Source organism: Mycteria americana, chromosome 9 (genome assembly GCF_035582795.1).
Source record: "Mycteria americana isolate JAX WOST 10 ecotype Jacksonville Zoo and Gardens chromosome 9, USCA_MyAme_1.0, whole genome shotgun sequence".
In the NCBI taxonomy this organism is placed as follows: Eukaryota; Metazoa; Chordata; class Aves; order Ciconiiformes; family Ciconiidae; genus Mycteria; species Mycteria americana.
In genome coordinates this window covers 12,989,008-12,995,049 of record NC_134373.1, presented here as the reverse complement: position 1 = coordinate 12,995,049, position 6,042 = coordinate 12,989,008, and positions in this window count along the sequence as shown.

Here is a 6,042-nt window from a genome sequence, read left to right as displayed (position 1 = left end):
GGTAAATGATTTACCCCTTTCCTAGCTGAATAAGGTATTGTGCAGTAAACCTTGTTTGTCACTGCCCCGGAGCAGTCAGGCAGCATTGCTGTTTCTGCAGCTGTGAAACACTTGTAACTAATGTGCCCACAAATCCATCCAGCTACAGTCCTAGAATCTGAAATGAAGTTCATCGTTCTGGAGTAGATGTAGAATCTATTGGGAGCAGTGTTTGAGATGCATTATGTTACCAATGAAAGGGGGCTGCATTGCACCTTTTGGGATGGAGCCTGTTGTAGAGGCGTTACAGATTGCTACTTTTCAGCACATTGTGGTGCTTACAAAAGCCTTCTGAAATAAAGATGGGCATCTCGCAGAAAAGATAGGTTGCCATTGTCCCTTTGAAATCCCTCTGATGTTATTACTTGTGCAGTTTGGGGAAAGCAGCATTTATCTGACTTAGGTCAGTCTGTTATTTCTAGCAGTGTTTTTTGGGAACTGTAACTTCTCAAAAGCTCTTAGACTGAATAGGTATGTAGTGTTAATAAAGTGCTGGAAAAAACTTTCTCCAGAAGAGCAGGGGAGTGCAACACTGTGCAGATTATTCTTCTAAACCTGTTCTTCTTGGCAGTTCAACACAGTGAAAATAGTCTGCTACCATGTGAATGGGCACCCGGCCATCCTCATGAATAGACATGAATGGAACCAGCCAAGCGATTCTGATGGGCATCATTGTACGTTCTGAGGGTAGAATTTAAATTTGGGATCACAAATAGGCCTCCCAAAATTTTTGTTCAAAAACGAACAAGGACTGCTTGTGCATACTGCTGAGACACAATCTCAGTGTCTGTTAGGCTGGGGAAGCCTCTTGGCTTTGTTGGACTGGTAATGTCAAGGGCCCCATCTGAACTGCAGAGGTGTACAGAGCATATTCTTTGTCTGTTAGGACTAAATGGAGAGGCTCAGAGAGCCTGCAGGGCTAGACAAAGCTGTGTTCCAGCATTGTGCCTGCACAGCTATCTCTCTTAACTACCGGCGGTTTCTCAATATGCTAATAAATAGTACTGTGCTGATCCTCATTCTGCCATTCCTTGATTCTCCATTCCCAAAAGAGAGGTGCTAGCTTGGTCTTCTCAGGCCCCCTCAACACTCAAGTATAAATAAGGAAAGCTTCATGGAGCAGCAATCGGTGTATGAGTGATCTGCTTATGTTTCAGCTTGTGGGAAGTGCCTGCCATGCTCTAGGGGGAGGCGGGGAGCCATTTGGGGCTCTTGGAAAGAGGAGAAAGTAAAAGGAGGAAAATCCTGTCGGTCGAATGCATTCACTGCTGTGCCACCTAATGGTGATATTAAGATTTTCAATAATACTTCTTCAATGGTACGTATGTAAAAAGCATAAATAAGATCTGTCAAGCCACAAGTGTTCAGAATGCCATTTTGAATTTTTCAATCCCCCTTTTTATTTTGTAAGGGAGGCTATTAATCTAAACACCTTAGGCCAAATGAAACCCTTGCATCCCTCCGTTGCAGTTATTAGTGCTGAGGTAGCCCAGCAGAATATCTGCAATAATTCACTTGTTTAGGCTAGCATGAAGTTTGGATTGAAAAGGGTGTTACCTGGCTGGGAAGAGAGGGTCATGCTGAAATAAATGTGAGCCAAGTACTATAGCAAGTACTGCTATTTCTTCTTTACCCTACCAACTTTAAAATTAAGCCTTTATTTTATTTTTATACATCAGGAAATGAGGTTATCTCACCCTGATCAGCTGGTGGATAACCCAGCCCTGCTCATGCTTCTCTTCCAGTGTTCTGTTAGAAATCTCTGCAATGACAGTGGGGTTTTTTTCCCCCTCTCCCCATGACCCTTTTGGTTTTCACTTCTCTAAGACTGTCAGTACACCCCACCAGATGTGATGTAAGTGCATATTCAAGAAAGATCAACAAAAACTATTCTATGTAGATCAGTGGGAAGACGACCACAGTAATTGTTCTGTCAGTGCCACCCTTTTTTCACTTTGAACCAGTTTCTTCAATTTCTTATTAAATAACTTCTATAAAACAGTTGTTCTGGAATGCTATAAAAGAAGAAACCAAGCAGTTTAAAAATGTATTTTCTTAATTTGAGCATAATGTGACTAGTAATAAAATCTTGAAGTTACTGTGTTTAAAAAAAAAATTACTTGGTGCTTTCTAACCACTGTGAAACAAGCAGTGAAGTGATGAATGAATGGTGAAAGCATTAAAGGAATAACTTCCAGCTAACATAGTGAGAGAATACATGTAGCCATGCTTAAAAATCCATTACTGAAATAACACAAAGAATTAGAGCCACTGACATTTTGTGGAAGTTTGTCCTTTAGAGACCTAAAGCAAAATGGGATCGTGCCACAGTAAAACAGATGAAGTTGTGGTAACAGGTATTAGAAAAATAAACACTGACCATCTTAAGCATTCAAAACAGCCACTTCAAACAGTGTATTCAACAGAGGAGTTAGGTGATGCAGACTGCCCAGGACTGAAAGATGGGTTAAGATACTTAAATATAGACAGTATCTGAAATCAGCAGTTTAAATGTGGCCTACCCCAAATTTTTAATTACTCTAAAAATTTGGTGACTGAGGCTTTTAAAATGGAAGTTCATTGCAAATCAACACCTGAAAAGAATGATTTATTCTTGGTCATATGAAATACAAAGGATGACAAATAATTTCAGGAGATAAATGTTTTATGCATTTTTCTTAATGTGGTTGCTATGGAAAGAATCAAATGAAAAAACTGATGTCAAAATATTCTCTTGTCAAACTATTAAACAGGTCACTAAAAATCTGCCTATCATGTAAGTGCTGAAGAGTTCATGTACCTAACTTAAGAACGTGTTTCTCTCCAGGAGCTACATGGGGTCTAGGTTCTTAATACAAGCGTGAAGTTAAATGCCTAATGTGAAAGGGTTTGACTTGATCATGAAGGATTAGAAATATATTTGCAATCCTTTTTAAATATGCAGGATGAAACTATTTGCCTCATTCACACTGTTAGACCCACAACACGACTACTAACTTGACTAAGGTGAGGATGATTTTACCATAGTAGAGGTTATATTACATAGAGTGTGATCCCAAATTGCATTACTTCACAGCTTCAGAAAAAATCTTGTACAGACTCGATTCTTTTTTCCTCTGGCCAAAATGTATCTTCCCAAACCTGAGACATTTAGATGTTAAACAACATAGATCTTGAAGATACATGTCCTGAGACAGTAACTTTTACAAGGGATTCTCTGTAAGTTACTATCACTCAATAACCAAAGATCCTGGTGTTACTAAAAGGACAGATGAAATTTTAAATTTTTTTTGGGACATTTATCTAAGTTTGCAGTAAAGTTGCATGTTAAGATTTCTTATTTTGGTTTGGATCAGACTCTAGGAGTGGGGATAGATTCTGAGCTCTCTATGTGGTAATTCCTGAGAGCAATGATCTCTTTTAAGTGGCGATTCCTGAGAGGAACAAAGGCAGATTATTTCCTTTCCAATTCTTCAGATCTGTTCCTAGTCAACATTTTAAAGAGCAGATTGAAAACATTAAAAGAACTGCTCAACCATGAAAAACATGCAGCTCCACGTGCAATGCTATGTTCATACAAAAATGCTCAGAAGCTATTGCTTGCAATAATAATGCAGATCGAAGTAATGGACAATTTTTGCTGTGAAAACATTTATACTTCAGCTGTCAAGCAGTACATGAGTTGCTTAAAACTTCCATCACACAAAATCAATGTATTTCTCATGATGGGGAATGAGAAAGAAGAGCTATGCAGATAGCCTGTAAGGGATGCAATAGCTTTATCTGACACCCAGGCTTAGGAGTACTGTTCAGAGGGTAAACTCTGGTGTGAGAGATGTGAAGAGCCTTGTTTTGCACTTCAGCACTGGTACGTCTCTTGACTGTCTTCTGTGTCTTGTAGCAGTGCTTTCTTTAAAACCAACTCAGCTCTGAAGTGCTAAGTTTAACAAAGGAAACTAACAATCGTGACTGAAAGTGCTCTCTGAAAGCTTACTAAAAGAAGGAAAATTTATTCTGAATCTTGAAGTAATGGCATCCCGCTCCTTTTCAAGTACATGAGATGTTTATACACATGAAGAAAAAACAGATAAGAATATATTTTCCCCTTTTTTTCTACCAGATGCTTTTCTGGTCATTTGCTTAAGGAGAATTTGGCACTTCTTGGGTCACTTGGAAACATGTAATGAAGCCCTAATAACAGGAAACAACAACAAAGCCATCACTACTTTATAACCCACACTACACTATATGCAAAATGAATGCCTGAATCAGTTTTCCATGGTTTCCACAGTGACGTGGAACAGCTAATCCTGTGCAAGTGTTTTTTGTCAGCGGGCAGAGTGACTTATGCTGTTAATACTGATAGAATGAATTTAGTCAGGAACAGTATGTCTAGCACTGGGAGAAGCAGTGCCTGTCTCTGCCACATAGGTGTTCTACAATCTTGGACTACTTGCTTAATGACTTCATGTTATTTTATTAGAGTTAAAAACAGTCACCTTGCATCTGAATAGAGTTAAGAGATCAGTAAGACCAACAGAAAGCCAGCCTTGGTCTTAGGGTCTCCAGCAGCAATATTTAAATGTGTCTCAATTTTGATCAGGTTTGAGCATCAGAAGTAAACTTTTTTTTTCTTCCATCTACCATCCTTAAAAAAAAAAGAAACAAGATTTCAATATAAGATTAAAAAGATTTTGAAGAAGTAACTCCAAAGGTGCTTTGAAGAGGCTGTCTCTTGTGGATTGTAGTCTGAAACATCCACGTTCGCTTTTGTATTGCACAGGGACACCAGACACACAATTCATATTTGTAGATTCTGCTAGGCAGTGCTATACCTAAAAATGTGGCTCCCAACAGAGCACACACATTCCAAAATGTTTACTGTTCTTTAACCTCTCTCTTACATTAACTAATAAGACCCCATGTAATTTAAAAAATAAGCATTCAAGGTAAATGGATGGGTATACTTTAACCTCAGTGCTTCAACTTTCAGACAATACGGTTTATCTGCAGAGATGGTAAAGTAACTGTTAGCTTAGGAAAGACAGCATTGTAAAAAGCACCATAAGAGGGTGGAAAAAACAGGTGACATTTTCTTTCTGCAAATAGCTCAAAAAGAACCTGTTGGGAAAACTTGAGCGCATGATCATGCACAGTCACTTTTATCTGCGAATATCCACAGTTGTAACATCCTAACTCCTGAACCGACTTTGCAGTCTTATTTAAAATAATTTCTATGACTATTTAAATACGTAGCACTCCTGTTAATTATCTCTATCAGTAATACTGTTAATTTAGTAAGATAGAACAGCTCACCATAAAGTGTTTGTGCTACCGAAAGGGAGGCAGCAGGATGTTATCAATGGGAGGACATAAAAGATCGCTTCTTTCAGCAACACGTTAAGACTTGGACCCTTAATCAACTTTCAAAATTAGGGGCTGATACCTATTTATGCAGTAGCATTTACAGAGATCCGATTAAATTAGTCCTAGATAGGAAGAAGGTTACCAAAGTTTCTAGTATTTAAGATGCACACAAAATAAAATCATTTACATCATACAGAATCTGGACAACTTTACAGAATCAAGCCCTGTTTTAAAGGAATTTAACAGGCACAGCTTAAAGCATTTTAGCATTTCTCAAAATCTGAAGAATGTCTTGTCTATCGTACAAGGAACAAGCATGTAATATAAAGAATACCAGTTATTACATACTAGGTTGTACTAAGGACTGTGTAATGTTGCTCACTCCATTCCAAACCAGAAATGCCTTGAACTAAACCACTGTAAGTAAGTATGAGAATCACTTAACTTTAGGCATTTACATCTAAGCTTATTAAAAACTGCCTTTACAGTTAACGTCGAAAAACAGGCATACACAAACTATGACCCATTTCACGCTAACAGAAATGTTCACACCCTTCACAGATGCTGACTACACAAACACAAAGCCTGCCTTGAAGAAAAGCTAGCAAATAAATCTGATTTTTTTAAACTAAGTCT